We start from the raw sequence: 25,012 nt of genomic DNA on the forward strand, positions 1-25,012 counted from the left end.
ACCTGGGCAGTTTCAAGGTCATGGCCAGAAGGACTTGGTTCCCTGCGACGCCCACTCAGAATTCTCCCTCTCTGTCTGAAGAGGCGACCTTGGTGGGGGTGTCCCCCCATGGGCACACCCGTCCCAGCTTCAGCCCAGAGAGTAGGGACCGGGAGGGGCTCCCTGTGCCCTCCGGGGGTCGCCCGCCCCGCCCCCTCTAACTTGGGCCCTCCTGCCGCCCCTTCCTCGGCCGCCAGGGGACGCTGTCCCCTCGTTGGGCAAGCCTCGCTGTCCCCTTCCCCTGAGCAGAGGGGAAGGCTGGGGCCCAGAGAGGGGAATCATCTTGCCCAAGGTCACACAGTATGTCAGAGTGACCCTCCTTGTCCACCCTGGGGTCTGGGCTCCCCCAGGCCCTTTGCCACCAGCCCTCCCTCCTTCCAGCCATGGGGTGGGGGTGGCCACTGGGTCCAGTCTCGGGCCTCCTTTCTGTTCCCCTGACTCGGGTCGGGGCTGGGGGTTGATGGGGGGAAGTTGCCCACGGGAGGGGTCTGGGGCCCGGCAGATGGCAGCTCTCCATCCGGGTGCCCTTGTGTGGCCTGTTTCCTGTCCCTGTGGCCTGTTTCCTGTCCCTTAGAGGGGAGGCCCCAGGTTGGGAGGGGGAACACCGGGGGCTGACTCTGTCTCGCTCTCTGGGTTGTTAATCATTTGGGGCCTCGGTTTTCCTACCTGTGAGATGGGACGGTGATGCTTGCTGTGAGCCCCACAGAATCCGGAAGTGGCTCAGCTGGGTAACGCATGTTGCGTGTTTCGTAAATGGTTCAGGACAGTAAGCCACTCAGTAGCCTCAGGGTGCAGCTGCCTTTTGGAATCTCAGATCTGGTCAGGACTGAGACCTTCAGGGCCTCTGCCCCCTGGCCTCACCTCTTCTGAGCCCCGTTCCTGTCCTTCTGCTGGGCTCCGGGGCTCGGGACACTCTGGCCCACCAGCCGGCCTCACTGTGTGCAGCACAGAGAACCGTCCCCACTGGAGAACTCCCGGCCCACCACCCCCCGGTCCCTCCCTGGGCCTGCTCCCCGCACCCTCTGCTGGTCCCTCTCTGCCCGGCTTCCAGTCTGCGTCTGATTCTTCTTCCTCCCCAGGGCAGGGCCCCGCCATGTGACACCGAATGCAAGTGATTGCTGGGCGGTGAGCAGGGTGGTGGGCCAGGCGGCGCCGGAGACGGGAGTCTGGAGTCTCCGAGGAGGAGGGGTCAGGGTGCTTCACTGGAGGGCTGTGTGCGTCAGCCAAGGGCTGCTGCAGCCCCCCCGCTCTGTGCCTTTGCTCATGCTGACCCCCCGGGAGGCCCTTCCTCCCTCTGCCCCTCAGCCCTGGGGGTCCAGCTCCCAGGCCCTGTTTTGAGGTGGCTGAAGTTGCTGCTGCTCCCCTTGGCTGACCCCCCAGGACCCCAGGATCCGCCGTCCTTGTCTTCCCTGCTAATGTTTACTGGTGGGGGAGGATCTCTTGGCACCATGGGCTCTGGGCTGGGCAGGGGCGAGTTTCCCTGTCTTAGCTTCACCTCCAGGACACGACCTGGGCCCACAGGGGCAGTGAGGGGCGATGGGCGTGAACACTGGTTGATGAGCTGATTGATCAGTGCTGGGGTGAGGGCCATACTCCCCCAGACTCTCGGGTGGGGGCATTCGCCCCCCGGGGTACTGCACGTCTCATGTGTCAGGTGATGTGATGTTATGGCTGTGGCCTGTGGGCCTGGCTCCCGGCTCCCCTGGGCCGGGGGACCTATTGGCAGTGTCCCCTGAGAACGAGCTGGTGGAGTCAACCCTGTGGAAGTGATTTGCTTCTTTGGGGGTGAACTCAGGAAACTGTGGCTGGGTGCTTGTCCCCCATCTCCACTCCCATCAGGACCTTGAAGCCCTGGAATGTCCTGGGAAACTCTCTGATTGGAGAAGGACAGGGGAGGAGAGGAGAGAATGGGAGGGTCAGCCTGGAGGGTGGATTGGGGAGGCCTGTAACTGTGAGTGGGGGTGGGGTGGGGAGTCAGGTCACCCACAGGGCAGGAGGCAGCTGGCCTCACCACACTGGCCCATCTGTCACACCTCTTGCCCTCTGTTTGACCTCAGCATATCGACCAAGCACAGGGCAGACTGGGCAGGGAACAGGGCACCCAGTGTCCAAAGGCCCCTCCTTCCATGGTGAAGCAGGCACGTTCCAGGTCTGACTTTGGCCTTGACTGGGCCAGTCCTGCCTTGCCTGGGCCTGGGACATGAGTAGCTGAGAGCCCCACACAGGCCAGGCCCCCAGGAGGCCCAAGGGAGGCTTTTGGGATGGATGGATTGATGGATGATGGGTAGATGGATGGATGGGTGGATGGATGGACAGATAGGTGGACAGATAGATGGACAGACAGATGGATGAGTGACTGACCAATCTGAGGTCCTGTCCATTGGGGAAGGACCGCATGAGGCCTCTTGGGGGACATCTGTGCTCTGGGCTCCTCATTATTACCCCAGACCCAGGGCTCCCAGTGCAGTGATTGTGAGGGTCCCCATTTCTCCCCCCTTCCCCTCCTTGGCCCAGTCTCTCCCCCAGAAGAGTCCCAGGTGTGGGGACAGCAGGGAAGGTGTGACTGCAGTGCCCCATGTCCAGCCCTGGCCAGCCCTGCCCCCCGGGCTCCTCTGAGCCCCGAGTGTCTGGCTGTGTCCCACATCAGCCGCAGCTGCACGCCCGGCATTTAGAGAGGTCCCTGGGGGCCCCGAGGAGGGGGTACGACCTGCACAGACACAAGATTCTGGAACAGAAGATGCCCCTTCTGATGGTTGATTGATGTGAGCTCTGCCTGGCTTAGGCCTGGGCGCAGGGGCTTGGGCGGCCTGGGTGCTGTGACGCAGGTCCATTCTCCAGGGGAGCTGGTGGAAGCTTCCAGAACTGGAGCCACTCCTCCCCCCAGCCTGGGGAGAGGGAGGCACCTGCTTCCCCGGGCTGGGCCGGTCGGCGTTTCCTGGCTCTTTCGGGCATCAGGGCCTCTTGGTTTCACCAGGCCAGCTGTGCGGGGGTGAGGGTAGGGCCCACGGGGAGCCCAGGGGTGCTGGCCAGAGGCCGGCTGGGCCCGAACAGGCAGATGCTAATGGCAGCAACAGTCAACCTCAAGAGACCAGCAAACATCCATTTTCCATCTGACCATCCCTCCTGGACCCCAGGGAGCGAGTTTCCACTATCACCAGCCCAGCTGCATGGCGGGGACACAGGCCCCAAGCCACCAACCCAGAGTCAGGGCTGTCCTGCCCCCTGGTCACCTCCAGGCTCGGCCGTGGCCCCTCGTGAGGCCCAGTCGGGCACCCCCAGCCCTCACCGTGGTTGGTTTCTCCAGGGCACGAGGCCGTCCTGCACAACAACACTTCCTCTCTATAGGCTGCTTCCCTGTGCCCACAGGAGCCCCAGCAGAGCTGTGTTGCCACCGCCGAGGTCCCCACACACGGTAGGTGCTCAGGTAAGGGCTGCTGAGCGGTGGATTTGCCCCAGGCAGTGACCGCAGTGGGCCTCATCCACGCAGGGCCTTGGTCCACACTAGCGCTGAGCTGGAGGCCCTGTGTGACCAACGACCCTGCGGGTGGGCTCACCAGGCTGCTCTGGGGTCCCACCTTCCTTCGGAGAGCCGCTCTCGGCCTGCCCACAGCAGCCTTTCCGTCCTCCTTAGAGAGCCTGTTTGGGGTCTGGCCGAGGCTTCCTCCCTCCTCCCAACACAATCTGGAGGCCTCAGCATGTCCCCAGGAGGCCGGGCCCTGGGCGGGCAGGGATTGCCCATCCTGGTGAGGACCAGAGGGGGATCCAGACTTTGGTGCCCAGCACAGCCCGGGCACAGAGAATGCTCAGTGGACTCCAGCCCTGATGTGAGATGTCCCCAGGCCAGGTGCTGAGGAGCAGAAGGGACCTGGGGGGTTGAGTGGCCACAGGAAGAGAGTGTCACCCTGACCTGTGTGGAAACACACGCACTGCGGTGCCCTGGTGAGTCGTGCTGACCATTAGCTACTCTGTCCCTGGAGTGGACAGAGGGTGTCTGATGACCCAGCCCCTCCCCTGGCCCCTGTCCTGGTTGCCCCAGACAGTCTCCCTGATTCTTGTCTGTCACCTCCCCTCCCCTCCCCCAGGGCCCCTCTGCCCTCCCTGCCGGAGGCTATTCTGGGCTCTGCTGTGAAGGAAGCCACAACCCCCCTCCCCCATCAGTCACCTCCCCCAGCCTTGGCCTCCCACGAGGAAGCCCCAGACGGAGGGCAAGGGCGCTGCCCAGGGTCGCACAGCAGGCAGGGCAGGGCCAGGCCAAGCCCCCTCCCCTGACCTGACACTCTTTTCTATTAGACCAGGGGTCTGCCCAACATGCCCCCACCCCACTGCCACCCAGTGCCCTGGGGCCACCAGTCCGCAGGGGCTGTCCTGGCTCTGAGCTGAGCAGGGCAGGCCCGGTGCATCCCTCATGGTCAGTGTGCCCTCTGTGAAGTGGGCAATGGCAGCCCTGATGGGGACTTCAAGGCTCCCTGAGGGGCTGTGATGAGCCTCGAGATGTGCTCAGTGCCGGCTGCTGGGGGATCCGCCTTGTGGGGCCGGGCAGTGGATGAAATCTTATCCCACGTTTGCGGGGAGATGCTCCCTGGGCGGGGAGCTGACCTGGGGGCTTGAGGACATGGTGGGGTCAGCGGTGGGCTCTACGGGTGTCCCCCCAACTCATGAGCTGTTCCAGGGCAGGTGGTCCTGTCTCCTTGCTCCCAGCACCGGCCCACTGACGGTTTGCTGAATGAATGAGTGAGTGAATGGATGAATGACATGTCTTGCAGGGCTGAGGATCTGTGGAAAGAGCTGGAGGGGGGGCAGGTCAGCCAGCAGCTCACCCTGTAACCCTGGGCAGGTCCCCCAACCCACATCCCGCTGACAGAGCCTCAGTTCTCTCCTCTGTGAATTGGGCCCACAAAACCCACCCTGCTTTGCTGTGTGGACTCAGAGGGTCCATGAAGCCCCTCCTGCCTGCCCCTACCTGCACCGAGTCAGTATAGATTGAGGAGCCAACCCCACAGAGCCTTAGGATGCCTCTGATGTCCAGAGGCTGCGGGGTCGTGTGCTCAGCACCGTCTCCCGGCCAGCACTGCACAGCCTCCTCGGGAGGGAAGGTGACCTCATGAGGGGGGCCCGGGTGGCCACTGTGTGTGTGGCCCTGAGAGCCTGTGGGACCTGGGCAGCTGCCTCAGCTCTGGGAACCTCTGTCTCCTCATCCATGAGGTGAGGTGGGGCTTAGCACCCACCTCCCGGGGAGGTCTAGGGGTCACAGGAGGTAGAGCACGATCCACGGGCAGCACCCAGCTGCGGCTCCAGCCTCGTGGCAAAGAGATGACATCTGCAGCAGAGCTGGGGACGGTCAGCCCCACGACCGGGCAGAGTTGGGGTACGGAGGAGGGTGCAGCCGGGTCCCTGTGGACACCCTATTGCCAGCAAGCCTGTTACCAGCTGCGCTAAGCAGGTCTGCGGCTGGCAGCTGTGTCCTAGGCGCCCAGGCACAGGTCTCATTCCTTATCCTGATGGGAGGTGTGAGAAGCTGCTTCCTGCAGCCCCTGGGGGTCGGGAGTGGGTGGGAGATGCCTGGGATCAGCTCCTCTCAGCCCCCACGTGCTCAGCCCAGACTGGCTGAGGTTCAAGCATTGTCCACGTGAAGGTCACGAGTGGAGAGCTGAGTGCGGGTTATCAGGGAGCAGCAGGCCTCTGTCAGGTGGATGGGGACAGGGACTGTCATGCCAGCAAAGGGAGCAGCCGGAGCAAACTGCAGAGGCGTGAAGCAGTGTGGCCTTTGGGGACAGAAGCCCTTGGGCTTAGAGTAGAAGGTGTTGGTGGGACACAGAGGCAGCAGAAAAGGTGTCTGGGAGTGTGGGAGGAGCAGATGCTGAAGGGACCTGTACTGGGGGCGTGGTGTTTGAAATTTACCCTCAAGATGCTGCTACTGGGCCAGTCTAGCCCTGTGCCAGACTGACACTTCCGGTGGCAGGGCACAGTGAGCCCTCACCTCCAGGAACCAGGACCAAGGTGGGGCCTCCAAGAAGACAACACCCTCTCTCGGCCCCTCCCCCAGTGCCCTGACCCAGATTTCTGACCCAGAGGAGGGGAAGGACATGAGGAAGCCAGCCCCTCCAACCCAAGGCCCCTGTCCCCCAAGGTCCTTCTTTGGCCCTAACGACTCTGTCGTCGTTGGGCCTGGCTTGGACCTGCCCGACCTCTCCTGGGTCCCAGGGCCAGGGACCTGGGTCCAGGTGGGCTCAGAACTCTCCAGGTTGTTTGATGCCTGGCTGGTAAGGCCTGGAGAACATTTAACCAGGGCTGGAGGGAAGCAGTGCCCCAGAGCAGAAGCTAAGATCAAAGTCCCCTCCCCGTGAGCCCAGGAGAAGGGGCTGCAGGAGACCAGGGAGGAAGGAGGGGGAGCCTGGGCTGGGAGGCCCCCAGGAGTGGCCCAGCCCAGGGACCAGGCAGGACACAGAGGGAGAGGAATGTGGGCGAAGGTTCCCGAGTTAGTTACGCTAACAGCCATACTGGAAAGAAAGGACAAGCCGGGAGCAGGGAGGTGTGGAGGGTCCCCACCAGAGCAGGGAGGGAGGGCTCATCTGGAGGTCACCAGCCATAGGCAGCTCCGGCCAGGAAGGTGGCAGGGGGTGGGGGTGGATACGGCCCTATGCTGAAGGAGGAGTGGGAGGAAGGAGAGGGCGGATGGGTGATGTGTCCTGGCTGGTTGCCTGGGTGATGCCCCCACCCAGGAGACTGTGAGCCTCTCCCCTTAGTTACTTTCTCACTGGCGCCTAGGATTCCCCACCCCACCCCCAGAATTCTGGAGAGGGTGCAAATTAAATACGAGACAAAAAAAGAAATGAGCAGAGATTTCTGAATAACGATGAAAACATTCTATTGAGAGTTGATTGGGTGCAGGAGGAAGGGCTGGGGGGACCAGGATGGGAGGAGAGACCCCCCAGGGGACCCGTGGCTCCAGGCCCCAGAGGGTGGGGGGTCCAGGGACCTAAGGGCACCCTGAGGATGCCACTGTCTTCTCCACGGTGCTCCCCTCGTGCGTGACCTGGCAGCTGACCTTGTCGTAAGATTTCCACTCGCTGGCCGTCAGGGCCAGGTAGCTGCTGGCCGCGTACTTGTTGTTGCTCTGTTTCAAGGGCTGGGCGGTCTCCACGCCCCTGGTGATGGTGGTGCTGCCTGCCTTCCAGGCCACCGTCACGCTGCCCGGGTAGAAGTCATTGATGAGACACACCAGGGTGGCCTTGTTGGCCTTGAGCTCCTCAGTGGAGGGCGCAAACAGAGTGACTGAGGGCGCAGACTTGGGCTGACCTGTGTGACAGAGGAGGGGGTGTGAGATGCAGGGGAGGGTCCGGGGTTGCCCACCCCCATCATGGCCTCTGTGAGTGTCCCCATGGTGGCCCTGCTTGCCTTCTCTGTCCCCCCTCCCACTCAGCCCCTGGACAGCAGACAGCCCCCAAGAAGCTGTTCCACATCACTCTCCCGGGTGACCCGGCCAAGCCGTCCCATGTGCAGCCTCAGTGTCCCCGTGTGTAACCAAAGCAGCTCTCCTCCCTCCTTATGATCCCTGTCGGACTCTGGAGGTGGCTGCTCCTGCTGTTGGGGTCCTTCCTGCCGGTTACCCCAAGACCAACCTGCCTCCCCAGGCCCCAAGGAGAAAGGTGGGGGTCGGTCCTTAAGCTGGGAGGGCAGAGGGGAAGCAGCCCCCAGAGAGAAAAAAGTGACTTTCCCAAGACAGCAGAGGGTGGGACAGGCTGGGAAAGACATGAGAGCCACTTACCTAGGACGGTGAGCTGGGTCCCACCGCCGAAGATGTACCACGGTAACTGAGACTCGGACCAAAACCCGCCGGGCCAGCACCTGGGGCCTGTCCCCCGGGGGCCGGGCCGGAGTGGGGACCTGCTGGGCATGATGGGAACAGGGCTGTAGCAGGCAGGGCTGTGTCCTCAGGTTGGGGGTGGGTGGGCAGCCAGCCCCCCAGAGGCTGGGGCACTCCTGGGTGTCCCCATGCCCAGCCCCCTGTCTGAGGAAGGAGCCACTCACACCTTGTCACCCAGTGTGTCCCCCCAACTCTGAGGCTCTCCTGTGACCACTGAATCCTCAGTGCTGATGGTGCCGCTGAGTGCCGAGTCCCCTCGGGTGGCCATGTGGTGTGGCAGAGTGAGTCCTGAGCTGGCTTGGACCTGCCCGACCTCTCCTGGCCTCATTTCAGAGCTTCTGGGTGTTCCTTCCCCCATAATTTCCCACAGTCCAGCCAGGCAGCTTTCTCCCTGGGTCTGTGGACACCAGGTCATTTGGGGGCCCCCTGCCCTGTTGTCTCCACTCATTGAGACGCAGTTCAGTTCCCCCTCTTTCATGAAGCCTTCTTGGATCTTTCAGATCATTGTCTTTCTGTCCATCTGTTTTTCCATCCATCATCCATCCATCCATCCATCATCCATCCATGCATCCATCATCTATTATCCATCCATCCATCCATCATCCATCCATGCATCCATCTTCTATCATCCATCCATCTGTCCATCATCCATCCATCTATCAACCATCCATCCATCATCCATCCATCATTCATCCATCCATCATCCATCTATCCATCCATCCATCCATCCATCCATCCAACCAACAATGGCTCCCAAACACTTGCCTGCCAAGCACTGTTTTACATTCTGGGACATACCAGGGCCCTTCTGGCTCTCACCCATCTCTCCCTGAAATCTCTCAGGTGATGGACAACAGGGCCCTCATCTGGGTCAAGTCTAAGGTCCCTCCCAAGCTCCTGTTGTACCTAATGTCTCTGCAGGATGTAACATAGGGTTGGCCCCCCTTTCCAGTGATTTGGTTCTCCTTGATGTCTGTGACCCCCACTTTCTTCCTTCTTTGTCTTCCCTTTCCCCTGACCCATGCATGGCTACTGATCCCCAGACTGCCTCCCTGGGTCCTCCTTTGCCATCTTCCCACAATGTGCCCACATGATGAGGCTCGAGTCTATTCCAGCTCCAAACCCTTTCCTCATCTCCACTTAAGTTGCCTATTGACCATCTCCAGCTGGATGCCCAACAGGAAACTCTAACTCACCACTTCCACATGAGACTGACCACTTTTCTCCTATTCCAGTTCTTTTTCTGTCTTCATCTTGTCACAGGTGACCATGAGTGCTCTCAACCCCAGGCCAGAAAACTTTGTCCTTAGATTCTGCATCTAAATACTCCTTCTTAAAGTTAAAACAAGGCCCCAAATAATTAAGAAACAACAGAACCACCCTCAGAGACTCCAAAGCCACAAGAAGTTCCAGGTTTTGCCTTTGCTGATTTAAATTCCCAACTCGTACAAAGATGCAGCATTGAGTTGGGGCTCGTTGGATGCAAGAATCTCTGCCAGAGGATCAGACCAGTGTGTTTTCCACTTGCTGAGCTGGCCCAGTTAGCTATGGTTGGTTTTGTGAGGCAAATATAAGAACTTTTGCTTTAAATTTTTAATTGTTTTAAAATTATAAGAATATTAGATATATAACACAAGTAAGCAATCTAGAAGTGCATTTAAAAAGTGCAATGAAAGGATACTGGGGACTTCCCCGGTGGCCCAGTGGGTAAGACTCCATGCTTCCAATGTAGGGGGTCCAGGTTCATTCCCTGGTCAGGGAACTAGATCCCACATGCATGCTGCAACTAAGAGCCCTCATGCTGCAACTAAGAAGTCTGTGTGCCGCAACTAAAGATTCTGCTTGCCACAACGAAGATCCCACGTGCCAAAACTAAGACCCGGTGCAGCCAAAATTAATTAATTAATTTAAAAAGAAAGGATACTAGACAGTAACTCAAAGTCTCTATTCACAGATGACATGATCTTATATACAGAGCAAATAAATTCTGCAGGTGCTTGATCAACACACTAGCAATGAACAATTCATAAAGCGAAATTAAGAAAACAATTCCGGGGCTTCCCTGGTGGCGCAGTGGTTGAGAGTCCACCTGCCGATGCAGGGGACACGGGTTCGTGCCCCAGTCCGGGAAGATCCCATATGCCGCGGAGCGGCTGGGCCCGTGAGCCATGGCTGCTGAGCCTGCGCGTCCGGAGCCTGTGCTCTGCAACGGGAGAGGCCACAACAGTGAGAGGCACCATTTCAAACAAACAAACAAAACAAACAAACAAACAAACAAAAAAGAAAACAATTCCATTTGCAATGGTACCGATTAAGAATAAATTTAACCAATGAGGTGAAAGACTGTACACTGAAAGCTGCAAAATGTTGTTCAAAGATGTTAGAGAAGACCCAAATAAATGGAAAGATGTCCTGCGTTCATGGATTGGAAGAGTTAATATTTGAAAGAGGACAATACTAATCAAAGTGATCTACAGATCCAATGCAGTCCCTATCAAAATTTCAGTGGGTGATCATTGTTACAGAGATGGAAAAGCTGATCCTAAAATTCACATGGAATTGCAAAGGACTCCAATAGGCAAAACAGTCTTGAAAAAGAACAGGGAATTCCTTGGTGGTCCAGTGGTTAGGGCTCCACGTTTCCACTGCAGGGGATACCCTGTTCAGGGAACTAAGATCCTGCAAGCCCTGCGGTGTGGGAAAGAAAGAAAGAGAGAGAGAGAAAGAAAGAGAGAGGGAGGAAGGAAGGAAGGAAGGAAGGAAGGAAGGAAGGAAGGAAGAAAGAATCTCCTCAGCAAATGGTGTTGGGACAACTGGACATCCACATGCAAAAGAATGAAGTTGGACCCTTACCTCATACCATACACAAAAACTCAAAATTGATCGAAGACCTAAGTGTAAAAGCTAAAACTATCTCTTAGAATAAAACATAGGTGTAGATCTTCATGACCTTGGATTAGGCAGCAGATTCTTAGATATGACACTAAAGGTACAAGCAATAAATGAAAGAATAGATAAGTTGGACTTCATCAAAATACAAAACTTTTGTGCCTCCAGGTACATTATCAAGAAAGTGAAAAGACAACTCACAGAATGGAAGAAATAATTTGAAAATCATATATCTGATAAGAGTCTAGTATCCAGAATATATAAAGAAATCTTATGACTTAACAAAGCAACAAAAAGACAACTGATTTAAAAGCTGGGCAAAGGACTTGAAGAGACATTTCCCTAAAGAAGATATAAAAATGACTGACAAGCACTTGAAAAGACCCTTAACATCATTAATAATTATAGAAATGCAAATCAAAACCACAATGAGATACCACTTCACAGCCAGTGGGATGGATATAAAAATAACAATAATAAAAAAAGGAAATAACAAGTGTCGATGAGGATATGGAGAACTGTAACGCTTGTGCATTGCTGGTAGGATTGTAAAATGGTACAGCCACTGTGGAAAACAGTTTGGCCAACCTCAAAAGTTAAATGTAAAGCTACCATGTGACCCAGCAATTCCACTGTTAGGCATTTACCCAAAAGAATTGAAGACAGATACTCAGAAAAACACTTGACATGAATGTACATAACAGCACTATTTACAATAACCCAAAGGTGGAAATAATACATTAACTAATGAACAGATAAACAAAATGTGGTATATCCATAAAATGGAATATTGGGACTTCCCTGGTGGCACAGTGGTTAAGAATCCGCCTGTCAACACAGGGGACACGGATTCAAGCCCTGGTCCGGGAAGATCCCACATGTCTTGGAGCAACTAAGCCCGTGCGCCACAACTACTGAGCCTGCGCTCTAGAGCCCGTGCTCTGCAACAAGAGAAACCACCGCAATGAGAATCCCGTGCAACCCAGTGAAGAGTAGCCCCCACTCGCTGCAACTAAAGAAAGCCAGCACACAGCAACAAAGACCCAACGCAGCCATAAATAAATAAATAAATTTTAAAAAACAAAAAAGGAATATTATTTGGCCTTAAAAAGAATGACGTACTGATGCCTGCTACAACATGGATGAACCTTGAAAACATCATGCTAGGTGAAATAAGCCAGACACTAGGGTCTTATATTGTATGATTTCATTTATATGAAATATCCAGAACAGGCAAATTCATAGAGACAGAAAGCAGATTACTGGTTGCCAGGGGCTGGTGAATTGGGGGACTGCAGAGGGACTGCTTTGGGGTTTCCTTTTGGGGTGATTAATAGACTCAGGAAAAAGATAGTGGTGATGGTCGCAAAACATAGTGAACGCACTAAATGTCACCGAATTGTGTATTTTAAAATAGTTAAAATAGTGAATTTTGGGAATTCCCTGGTGGTCCACTCATTAGGACTTGGTGCTTTCACTGCTGGGGGCCGGGTTTGATCCCTGGTCAGGGAACTAAGGTCCCACAAGCTACTCGGCCAAAAAAAAAAAAAAAAAAAAGTGAATTTTATGTTAAAAGAATTTTATCTCAATTTCTTAAAACACTGACAGTACCGAGTGCTGGGGAGAATACAGAGCAACTGTAACTCATACACTTTGCTTGTGGGAATGTAAAAAGTTTTAGCCACTCTGGAAAGCTGTTTGGTAGTTTTATATAAACATACACTTACCCTCTGATCAATCAAATCCTACTCCTAGGTATTTAACCAAGGAATGAAAACTCATGTTCAAACAAAGACTTATATGCAAATGTATATACTGGCTTTATTTATCATTGCCAAAAACTGGAAACAACCCAAATGTTCCTCAACTGGTGAATAGTTAATAAATTCTGATACGTTCATAGATAGAATCCTACTTAGCAATAGAAAGGAACAAACTATAGATAAAGGGGATAATTGGATAATTGCAAAGGTTTTATACTGACCTAAAGCAGCCAGACTCATACGGTTACGTACTTGGAATATATTGAGCAATAAAAAGGAATGAAATATGTACAACCAACAGTCAGGATGAACAGCCAGAAAACTATGCTGAGTAAAGAAAGTCGCTTCCAGGGCATATATCCAGAGAAAACCATAATTCGAAAAGACACATGCACCCCAATGTTCATTGCAACACTATTTACAGGAGCCAGGACATGGAAGCAACCTAAATGTCCATCACAGAGGAATGCATAAAGAAGATGTGGTACATACATACAATGGAACATTACTCATCCATAAAAAAGAATGAAATAATGCCACTTGCAGCAACAAGGATGGACCTAGAGATTGTCATACTGAGGGAAATAAGTCAGAGAAAGACAAATACCATATGATATCGCTTATATGTGGAATCTAAAAAAATGGTACAAATGAACCTATTTACAAAATAGAAATAGAGTCACAGATGTAGAGAACAAACATGGTTACCAGGGGGCAAAGCGGGGGAGGGGTAAACTGGGAGATTGGGATTGACATATACACACTACTAAATATAAAATAAATAACTAATAATAACCTACTGTATAGCACAGGGAACTCTACTCAATACTCTGTAATGGTCTATAAGGGAAAAGAACCTAAAAAAGGGTGGACCTATGTATATCTATAACTGATTCACTTTGCTGTCCACCTGAAATTAACAACACTGTAAATCAATTATACTCCAATAAAAATTTAAAAAAAAAAGAAAAAGAAAGAAAGTCGGTCCCAACAGAGTACATACAGTATGATTCCATTTATAGAACAATCTTGAAAGGACAAAATTAGAAAAGAAGACCAAATTAGTAGTTGCCAGAGTTAGCAGGGGCTTGGGAGGGAGAGAAGTGGGCATGGCTAGAAAGGAATCTTTGTGGCGATGGAAATGTTCTGTACCTTGACTGCGTCCATGTCAATATCCTGGTTGTGATTTTTTATTTTACAAGACATTACCGATGGGAGAAACTAGGTGAAGGGTAGATGGGATCCCTCTGTATTATTTCTTACAGCTGCATGTGAACCTACAATTATCCCAAAATAAAAAGTTTAATTTAAAAAAAGATTACATACTGCATGATGCTGTTTATATCTCAAAAAGGCAAAACTATAGGATCAGAAAGAGATCAGTGGTTTCCATGGTTGGGGCAGAAAAAGGGATTGACTACACAGAGGGCGCAGGGAAATTTTGGTGGGGGGTGGAAATGTTCTGTATCTTGATTGTTGTGAGGGTCACACAACTCTATAGTTTTATTAAAATTTATACAACTGCTAATACCAAAAAGGATGAATTTTACTCTGTAAATCGAAATAAAACAAAAGCAGTGTGCTAGTATGACATATTGCAGCCTGTTTATAAAAATCTTTATTATGTCATTACAGTTGTCAAAAAAACGATATCAAATGACTGTGTAATACTCCCTACCATGAATGTAACGTAGTTTATTTTACCTTCCCTTATCATTGGACATTTAGGTTGTTTCTACTTCTTCCCCAGAACACACTTACAGTATTTAGCTGAAGTTCTGATTACATCATCAAGATAAATTTCTAGAGGTAGAATTGCTTGATTAAAAGGAATGTATGTTTTTATGAATCTTGGTATGTTATTCCAGAAATTGTTTGTTCCAGAAATTCAGCCTCCCATTGACAGTCCATGACTGTGCCCGTTCCTCCCCATCAGCACTCTGATAACATCACTTTAAATTCACTTGGCAATTTCATAGGAGATCTTGGTACCTGGTTACCCTGGACCTACTCCCCATCCCCAAGGCACAGGCTTTGGTCAAAGCCCCTTCTCCATTCTCTAATCTGCCCTCACACTGGTCTCTGATCTGGAGCCATTTTTCCAAAACACAAACCTGACTCTGACAGTGCCCCACTTAAATCCCTCAATGAGTCCTCATGGAACCCAGGATAAAGGACCGGGCTACAAGACCCCCATGGTCTGCACCCCGCTCTCCCTGGCTCTGGAAACTCCCTGTGGGTCTGTGCACCTCAACTCTCCTCCTCAGCACCCCTTGCTCCCTTTGCCTGGAGCCCCCCATCACGGGTCAGCGCCCTGGATCTCTAAGACCAGCTCGGACATCCTTGCCCCCCACATCTTACTTCTCCTAAAATGGTCCATGGGTCTGCCCTAGGCCTGGACATGACCCCCTTGGTTCAGGCCCACCCTGAGACCCTGAGTGGCCTGTCGGGTGAGTGGACGTCCTCGGGGGAGACCAACTTCTTGCAGACCATCCCTTCTCTTGGACCATTTTGTTAAAATACAGGACACAGCATTCTCTCAACTGTCCAAAAAAGCCAAGGGGGCCTCCTGGCTCCTCCCTCTCCTGGTCCTCTCACCTCCTGACTCTGTCCAGCTCTCTGTCCACTCTGCCCATGACAACACCCCCCTCCCTGAGGCCTCTCTAGTTCTGATTTCCCGCCCCCTCCCACCCACCCAACTCCAGTCACATTTCCTTGCAAACATCCCCCAGGACCCCCCAGATGAAGTCTGTCCTCCAGGGACGAGTCCTCCACGTCTGGGCCTGGCCGCCCCTCTAGCCTCTTCTCAGACCCACGTGCTGCAGCCCTGCGGACTCCCGGGAGCTTCCTGAGGGTTCTGTTCCTGTGCTGCCTTGCCCAGATGGACCCCTTGACCTGAACTCCAACCCCAGTGGGGCCCCCTCTGTCCTGCAGGCAGCGCGCTGCATGTGGCAGTTGTCGCCGGGCCCCTCTTCCCTGGACCTTGAGCTGGGGTCTGACCTGATGGAGGTCCGTCTCTCCTCGTGTTCTCCTGGATCCTGCCCTGGCTGTGCAGTCCCCACCGGACGCTGCGGTGCCGGCCCCGACCTGACACTCACAGACACCCACCCACCTCCACGGCTGTGCTGCTGGTGCCACAGACTCCACTCCTCCTGTCCCAGACCTTCACCACCGCGGCCCCAGCATCCCTGGGGCAGGCGTCAGGCTGCAAGGCCCTCATCCAACTAGGACCCCTCACTTTGCAGAGGGGGAAACTGAGGCTCAGAGAGGCGGACTTGTCAGCCGGGTCTGTTTAGGGGATAGGGATGGGGACAGCTGGAGGCTTGGGCGTTGGAGTCAGAACCAGCTGTGTGACCTTGGGCAGTTGCCTCACCTCTCTGGGCCTCTATCCCTGTAAGTTGGGGGTGACAGAGGGACCTGCCTTGTGGGGCCACTGAGAGGGAGGTTCTGCCCCTAAATGGTCAGTGCCCACGATGAATGTGCTACTGTGTCACTGATCATCACAAATGGTCCCAGATGCTCAGCAGTTTGTGCAGGGACCTCCCACCGCAAGCAGAGAGGAGGGGGCTGGGGTCACACAGCAGCAGCAGGGGCAGACTGCGGCCCCCACGGACCCTCGCCCAGGCCTTTCTCATGGAGGCGCCTGCACCCTGGTGGGCTTGGGCTCCCAGGGACCAGTCGCAGGAGGTGGTCCTTGGCTGGGGGACCTGGGAACACCAGGGAAGGTCCCCTCACCACACAGCCTCAGCCAGAGCTTGCGCCCTGGTGCTCCAGGGACCAGAGCCTGCCCAGCCAGGGGAAGGGCGAGGAGGTGGCTCACCAGCTAAGAGGAGCCCCAGGGATCCCAGGATGACAGCAGCCACTGCCCCCTCCTGCCCCTGCCTCCCTGTTTCTGCTCTACCCCGAGGACCAGAGCGAGGTGGGCGAGGCACTAGTCTTGGGTACAAAATGTAAGGGGCGCCAAAAAACTCAGTAATTCAGATAAAGATTTTAATACAATATAAAAAAATAAAAATTAATGCAAACAAATCCACACTGGACAAAATGTCAACCCTTCAAATAAAGCCACCGTCTGCCCAGGCCCCTCCTCACCAACTGATGCTCCCTTCTCGCCCCTCTCCCCTCACCCGCTCTCTGTCCCCACTCCCAGTTCTGCCTGCAGGGACCCTCATGTCCCCCCATGATTCCCTCGGCCCCTTACCTGTGCCACAGGCTCCAAGGGCTGCTTCCTGCCGGGGTTTCCTTGCGGGGGGCCGTGCTCTGCGGTGCTGGCGTTGGAGACAGCAAGCCATGGGCGCCCACGGCCAGGCCCAGCACTATTAGAGGCCAGTTGTGCCTGAGGACACAGCTCTGACCCCTGCGGGCCTCACAGCCCAACTGGCCTGTCCTGGGCCTCATGTGCCCTCAGGTCAAAGGCACCTCTGGCCAACCTGCTGGCGTGGGCTCCCTGGAGGGGTGTCGGCAGGTGTCCCTGGCTCCCCACTCTGGCAGTAGCCGTCCTAGTGCGTCCTGGCCCACACGGCCCTGGTCTCTGCCTGGGCCTTCTCTGTCCCTGCCCCCAGCACCCGACCCCCTCCAGGGCCCATGGCCGTTACTCCTGGGGCCTATCCCAAGAGGGGCACCCGCCAACTGCTCTGCTGTGGTCGGGATCCAGGGCTCAACCGCCTCACGCAGCAGCCCCTGCCGGCCCCACCCCTGGGACCCTGGGTGGGGCACATCTGCTCCTGCCCTAGTTCCCAAGGGCGCTTGTGTAGCATCTCCCTGGGGCCTGGAGAGGCCGAGGAAGTGCCAGCGGAACAGGAGCGGCCGAGGCCTGAGCTCAGCGGGGTGAGGCTGGGGCTTCTCTTCCGACCAGCCTTGGGTGGGGGTGGTGAGAGGGGAGGAAACAGGTGCAGGTTTAGCAAGAAGCCGGTTTCAAGTCAGGGAATCGTGATTTCATTATAAAATGGTGGGTTTAATGAGCTGTGTTCAGCACCTCATGGTCTCACTCCCCCCCGCCCCATTGTGTCTCACACACACACACACACACACACACACACACACACACGCTCATAGATTTTATCCAGAGGTCACCACCACAAGCAGAGTGTCTGGTGCACAGTTGGGGACTTCTGCGAGGCCCCCCTTTCCCTCTCCCGTCCAGGGGAGCCTGCCTGCCTCCCCAACATCTGGATGCATCATCGCCCAGGGACCCTGTGCTTTGGGATGGGGTGGGCGGTGGGCAGAAAAGAGGCACTGAGCCCACTTTGGGTACCGAGGGCCTGGCTCTGTGCTGGTGCTGCCAGCAGTGATGCCTCAGGAATGTTATACATAACATAAAATTTACCATTTTAGCCACTGTTAAGTGTACAGTTCAGTGGCATTAAGTCCCTTCACATGGTTGTGCAACCATCACCACCATTCACATCCAGAACTTTTACATCTTCCCAAACTGACACTCTGACCCCATTAAACACGATCTTCCCATCCCCCTCCCCAGCCCCTGGGAATCACCATTCTGCTTTTTTTTTTTTTTTTTTTTTTTTTTGCCATCCTGCACAGCCTGCAAGATCTTAGTTCCCTGACTGGGGATCGAACCTGAGCCTCCTGCAGTGCAAGCAGAGTCTTAACCACTGGACCGCCAGGGAATTCCCCACCACCATTCTGCTTTCTGTCTCTATGATTTTGACCCCTCTAGGGACTTCATATAAGTGGAATCAGACGGGATTTGTACTTTCAAAGTGCTTTTTAAACTGGGAAGTACTCCACGCACAACACAGATGGAGGATGACTATAATTATTACATTTCTTATTATCATCGTTGGGAGCTGGCCCATCTGGTGTGGCTTGGGAAAACCATCGGCCATCAAAAAACAAACGAATCCCTGATGCTATCCAACTGCCACTTTTCAAATTTTGTGTTGCACCTCCCAGAGGTTGTGGAACCAATTCAGTCAGGTGCAGCCAGGGTCCCACAACAGTGAGGTCATCCAGAGCAGACGGAGAACAGAAAGCGTCCACGCAGGGGAGGGCAGCTGGTTCGTGAGGTCCCGCCTCAGTTATCCAAAAACATAGATACACTCTGGATAGTGATGGGAAATGTATTTCTTACTGGGGCTTTTGATAGAAAAACCTTTGGAAAACGCAGTCCTGGTCCAGTTGTTTGTAGGAGATGGAGCTCCTTGTCAAATCTGCCCTTGCACGTCAAGTTTGTGTTTGAACTTGAGTTCAAGTTCAAACTGGATGGAGTTCGTGTTTGAAACCACTCTTTGCTTCAGGTCCTGATGGTTTGTCCATCTCTGTGAGGTTCTCCCCAGGGGCCCCCAGAGTGAATTTCATAGATGCCACGTGCCCTAGTGGAGTTGGGCCATCCCAGACATCATGTTGGCATCTGTCCTACCGTGGTCATGGGATGCTGTAGCAGACAGACTGACTTCCCCATATCACAGGGAGTTCAAGAAGGCCACCGTGAGGTCAGACTCCGTGGACCGATGTGACTTTGCTTAGATACTCATGTCCCACACACACTGACCGGGCATCCCCGAGGCCAGGTACTGCATCCCAAGACCTCACGGTCCTCGGGAAGATGGGCCGGCACTGAACGGTAACTGGGTGCGGGTGCCCTGACACGTGACATGGGGTATAGGGGAGCCCCTGGGAGGCCCTGATCCAGTCCAGCTTCTCCCCATTGTGGTGCTTGGCCCACTCCAGCCTCATACCTGGGTTCCTTGTACCTTGGGGCCTGGGGTGGGGTTCCTGCCAGGGTCCAGGCTGAAGATGCTCCCTCGCAGCACCCCTGTGTGGGTGTGACACTCACCCACTGCCCGGGGCCCAGAAGCTGTGGTTCCCCCGAGGACAGCCCCAGGTCTTGGGGAGAAGAAGGGGCTGTCCCTGAATTCAGTGACCCCAGCTACTCCCCATAACCTGCCCTGCACCTGCTGTTGCTACAGACCACATCCTCCTGTGGTGGCCATGGTTGGAAATCCGGGTCTGGCTGGTCCCTGGAGACCCTCGGGGGATGGGCAGGGCCTTCCCAGCTGGTACAGCTGCATCTCTGGCCTCCCGGGCCTGTCCCCACCCCCTCCCTGGACCGAGAATGGCCGAGGGCTGGATTCAGGCTGAGCCAGAGAGGTCTGGGTCCAGATGTCCTGCTCAGCAGACCCCCTGCTCAGGGTCCCTGGCTCCTCTGTGCCCCGCCCCCACCCGTCTCCCCTGGAGCAGAGGGGTGTGTCATGTCCAGTCACTTCTGCCCTGCTCCCGTGTCAGAGGGCGCCCCTTGCCTCCTGCTGGTCAGCCCCCTGCCCATTCTCCATCCCACAGGCCCCAGAGACTCTTCCTGCGGCCACCAGGACTCCTCTCTCCCAAGTCGTCTCCAGAGCAGACACGTGGGTCCATCTTCTGCAAGTCCCAGGTGTGAACGTTCTAGAAGATTCCAGGTTCTTGGGATCACTAGATCTACTGTATGACTCCCAAGCCCTTCTCTGGGGGTGGTCTCCGCTACTGTGGAAGGTTGAAAACATTCTCCAAAGCCCAGAGGTCTGGAGGTTTCATTTGACGTGAGAGTGACGCTGTAGTCACCCTTGTTTATTTAAGGCCAGTGTCAGAGTTAATTTTATGTGTCAACTTGGCTGGGCCACAGTGCCCAGATATTTGGTCAAACATTATTCTGGATGTTTCTGTGAGGGTTTATTTGGATGAGATTGACATTGAAATCAGTGGATTAACATGAAATTGATGCTTTGCGTAAAGCAGATTACCCTCCCTAATATGGGTGGGCCTCATCCAATCATCTGAAGGCCTGAGTAGAACAAAGACTGACCTCCCCAGAGCTAGAAGGAATTTTGCAGCAGATGGATTCACTGCCCCTTTTCCCTGGGTCTCCAGCTTGCCGGCCCATCCTGCAGATTTTGGACTCACACCTCCACAACCATGTAAGCAATTCCTTAAAATAAATCTCTATTTATAGACACACACATCCTGCTGGTTCTGTTTCTCTAGAGAAACCTGGCTCACACAGCTCATCCCATGGGTGGTCATTATGATTCCTGTTTCCCAGATGAGGACACTGAAAGTTAGGGCCTTGTTTAGGTGCAGTGACGTGACTTTGGGTTGAGAAGGAGTAGAACCTTCTTGGTCCAGGGTGGAGGTGGCAGGGGAGGGGGGGGGCGTGGACTGTGAGCACCAGGCTGGGGTGGCTGGGGTGGGCAGTTTCGTGCCTTGAGTCCCCGTCTGTCATGTCACCATGAGTCACAGCTCCCACTGCCATGGTAGATGGCACTGTAATAGCCTCATCCTCGGCCCAGTCCCCGCTGATGATCAGGATGGCTGTGTTCCCTGAATGGAGCCAGAGAATTGGTCAGGGATCCCTGAGGGCCGGTTGCTATTGTCATAGACGAACAACACAGGCGCCTGGCCCAGCTTCTGCTGGTACCAAGATGCATGTTTATGCATGACGTTACCTCCTGAGCAGGTGATCCTGACCTTGTTCCGGGGGCTATTGACACTGAGGGCGGCTGGGTCAGTTCATAGGCGGCCGTGGAGCCTGTAAGAGAGGAGGAGAGGGGACTTCCCTGGTGGTCCAGTGGCTAAGACTCTGCGCTCCCAATGCAGGGGGCCGGAGTTTGATCCCTGGTCAGGGAACTAGATTTCACAGGCCGTAACTAAGGAGCCCACATGCTGCAACTAAGACCTGGCACGTCTTAGTTAAATAAATAAATATTTTTTTTAAAAAGAGAGAGAGAGAGGAGGGGAGAGGGGACTCGAAGATGAAGGCCCATTCCCAGGGGCTCCCACCCTCAGGCTGATCCTGTAGCAGCTGCGGGGGGGTGGGGGGGAACGGTGTGCAGCACCTGTGCAGAGAGTGAGGAGGGGAGCAGGAGAGGGGTCCAGGCCATGGTGGAGACGCCCCGAGCTCTGTCTTCTGCACCTGGAGCTGGGCAGGGCCTCCCAGACCCTCTCATTGTGGCTCATGCAAACCTGACCCCTCCTGTCTTTGCTGTGGGCTCCCTGTGCCTCTGAGGCCCTGGTCCCAGTTAGGGGCGCGGCCATCTCGCTGGGCTCCCCACACCCCGCAGGGCTTCTCCCTCTGCCCTCCTGCCTCAGGGAAGGCTGGCTCTGCCTTTGGGTCTGAGATGTGGTCAGGGCCCCAGAACTGGCCCCATACGTGCCTCCCGCCGTGGGCGCCCCCTTCAGGCGGCTCAGAGCAGAAACAGGAGCAGAGCCCCTTCCTTCCGGTTGCTCTCCGTTGCCTGCAGCACTGCCGCCTGGCCCTGGTCACACCTCCCAGGGAACATTCATCCCTTTTATGAAGGGTCGTTTGCTTTTCAGGCATCTCTCAGGCCTGGGTCTACACAGATTCACAAGAAACAAACCAGTAGTCCCACTCGTCCAGTGGTCCTTGCGGCAGGCGGTTTTGACGGAGGAAGAGGTGCTGCTGGCAGCGCCATATCCCTGTCTGTTTCCCTGGGCGGCAAAGCTCAGAGTGAGGGGTGGTCCGTGGGATTGAGGAAACCAAGGCCGCAGCAATAGCCCCTCCAGGGAGAGGCCTCCAGTTTCCGTCTGGAGAGGGCTGAGAAAGTGGAGCGTGAGGGGTGTGGTGCGGAGGCTCATCCCAGGAGGGGAAAGTGGACGCGGGGGCGGGGGCGCGGGGCTGCCAGGAGGGCAGCTGCAATCCGGGAGTCAGGGCTGCGAAGCCACAGCTGGAGGGTGGTCGAAACGCCCAAACATCCGGGTCTGAGTGGGAGGGAAGGGCCTGTGCTTCTGAGCCAGAAGGAGCCAGAAGGAGCCAGAGGTCAACTGAGGGAGGTGAGCATGCTCTGTGCGTACAGGCACACCTGTTACGTTGCTTCTGGTTTCCAGGTGCTCCTGAGAAGCATCTCCAGAGCATCACCTGCTTGCCCACATGGGTGGTTTGAGTGAGAGTGCCTTAGTGAGGTTGAACCAGATGACAAGGGCTCAGGAAGTGCTCTGAGACTTTCACGTGCGTGGAACCGCCAGGGATCTTGTGAAAATGCGGGTTCAGGCTCAGCAGGTCTGTGGTGACCGGGACACATGGCATTTTTTGCAAGCTCCCAGGTGATGCTGCCGCTGCCAGCCTGTGGACCCACATGGCGTAACGGGGTGTAAAGGGCACTCTGCACTGCCCCCTGGCGGCCTTGGTACGCGGTGTCTGTACTTGTCCAGTGGGTGATGGAGGCCATCGGTGGTCACCGCGGCCGGAGGGGCGATTCCCAGGGACAGCTCTGACGTCCGCTGAACTGAAGCTGAGGTTGAACTGGATTGTCAGAGGGTAGAACCTCGGGAGGCCGCGTTTCTGGGTCAAGGAAGTACTGATGAGATGCAGGAAATGAGAGGAGGGTTTGGGTTTGAGGAGCTTTTGCAGACTCCCCAGGTGGACGGCAGTCACTGGAAGTGGAGGGAGGGAGAGGAGCGGTCGTGGTCGGCCTGTGAGGACGACCATCCTCCCAGCACCACCTCCCTCAGCTGCAGTCCAAATAGTCCCGCGGAGGAGAACCCTGCTCCCAACTCCCGGCCTCCGGCACCATTATGCCTTGAGGGCATGAAACAGAGCTTTAACTTTTTTTATTTTTATTTCTTTAATTTTGAGAGAGTGGTGTAAGGTGGGTACTGTTATCCTGAACTTATCCTTAATTTTTCTTCTTTTGGGTGAGTAAACTGTTTGGGATCCTGGCTTAGTAACTACCAGTATCACATGGAGGATTGGATCACATTGGATCTTGCCAATCCCATCACAACCACACCGGCCTCTGTGTGCACAGAGAGCCCTTGCATTTTCACTCTGTCTGACTGGCACATTCCATCCCCCAAGACCCCTGGGCCTTCCTCAGATCCTCTCCTCTGAGGATCTGGAGGTCTAACTCAGGTCAGAATGTTCGGGCCTCTGGTCTTCAGTACCGCTGGTGACATGTCCAAGCCTGCTGGGTTCTGTGTTTCTGGGTCAGACTTGGGAGCAGCGTCAAACATTTCTGTGCACAGACCACAGCTCTCAACATCCCTGCACCCCTGTTCTGTATCACAGTCAGGAACCCTGTTGTGATACTTGGGGGTGGGGGAGCTCTTTGGGTACCAGGCAGCAAATCCCAACAATCTGGGAACCCCACCCTCTCCAACATCTCTCGCCTCCATTAACAATTCAGAAAGTTTCCCAAATGTTCCATTCCCTGCACTGACCTTTTTCAATCTTTTCCTTCCACATCACTCCTGATTACTGGGTATAATCACCGGATTTGCAAGTTTTCCCTTCTTAGGGAATCACAATGACCCCAGCTGTCTAATGGGGTTCCGGAATGCTGAGGTCTTTGGGACCCAAGAATTCATTCAGTCGTGCATTTGTTTATACATCCACTTACTCAACTCCGTTATCAGTGTATATCAGACCCAGAAAATGAGATGAAGAGGTCCTTCTCACTGAGAATTTACGGATTAGTAGAGGAGAGAGACTTGCAAACTAAGTTCAGAGCTGCGCAGCAGGTGCTAAATATAGTTAGGAAAACACGATGTTCGCACATCGCAGGAAGTTAATAACTGCATAAAGAGGTCAAGGAAGTCTTGCCCAAGGAGTGACAGTGGAGATAACTGCGGACCCCAGAGGCGGTGCAGCCAGCTGGGGGTCATGGCAGAGGGACAGGAAGTCCACTGGCAAGTAGATGGCTTGGGCAGAGGTTTGGAGGCAACCGAGAGCATCAGCAGAAACAGATGGTGAGGGCAGTGCACAAGAAATGGGACTTGGGACAGAATCTGGGCCAGTCTCCAAAGGCTGTGTCACAACATGGAGTCTGAATTTTACCCCTTCAACCTGTACTGTCCTGTCGCAGCCAAGGCAACTGTGGACCACTCGAAATGTGACCGGTCCAAATTGAGATGAGCCCCGAATATAAATACACACTGGGTTTTGAAGATTTAGTATGAAAAAAGAGTTAACCAACTCATAACTAATTGTACATTGCATGTTTAAATGATAATATTTGAAATGCATTGGTTTAAATAAAATATGCTATTAAACATCATTTCATCTGTTTCTTTTTATCTTTTTTAAAAAAATGTAGCTACCAGAGAATTGGAAACGGCAGATGTGGCTTGCATCCGTACCTTTGAGGGTGGGAGACAATCGAGGCTAGAGCGGAGAAGCTGCACGGATCCAGCTGCAAGGCTGGATCTGGGAGTAATAAAGATGAGGAGTGGTGGATCCAAGCTGCAGCAGGATGATGGGCAGGAGGCCAGATTATGACCAGGTAAGAAATGACTCAGACTAAAGGAAAGGTTTAGACAAGGGGGAGGCCAGGCCTGGTGACTGATGAGGAAATGATACCACTACTTTGTTGAGCGTGCTTTACAGTCAAGTGCAGGTTAAGCATTTTATAGAAATTAATTGGTGCTATTATTGTCCTCTTTACAAACAACACTGCAAATGTTGACCTAGCGTCCAAATGACCCTTCTGAGGCTGACCAGAGCTAAGAC

At 54.5% G+C, this 25,012-nt stretch overlaps 1 protein-coding gene and 1 pseudogene across 2 annotated transcripts in view; one reads left to right on the plus strand and one right to left on the minus strand.

Moving 5' to 3' along the window:
- TOP3B (DNA topoisomerase III beta) overlaps positions 1-25,012 on the plus strand; it is a 121,376-nt gene that overhangs the window by 45,041 nt on the left and 51,323 nt on the right. The gene's annotated exons all lie outside the window — the stretch shown is intronic.
- On the minus strand, positions 7,016-20,985 carry LOC308626714 (immunoglobulin lambda-like polypeptide 5; annotated as a pseudogene). Its single transcript has 6 exons — positions 20,751-20,985; positions 19,254-19,401; positions 19,108-19,157; positions 16,757-16,942; positions 7,805-7,923; positions 7,016-7,335 (listed from the first exon to the last, which is right to left on the minus strand). The product of its transcript is annotated as an immunoglobulin lambda-like polypeptide 5 (transcript).

Source organism: Mesoplodon bidens (assembly GCF_964165515.1).
Source record: "Mesoplodon bidens genome assembly, chromosome: 13".
NCBI lineage: Eukaryota > Metazoa > Chordata > Mammalia > Artiodactyla > Ziphiidae > Mesoplodon > Mesoplodon bidens.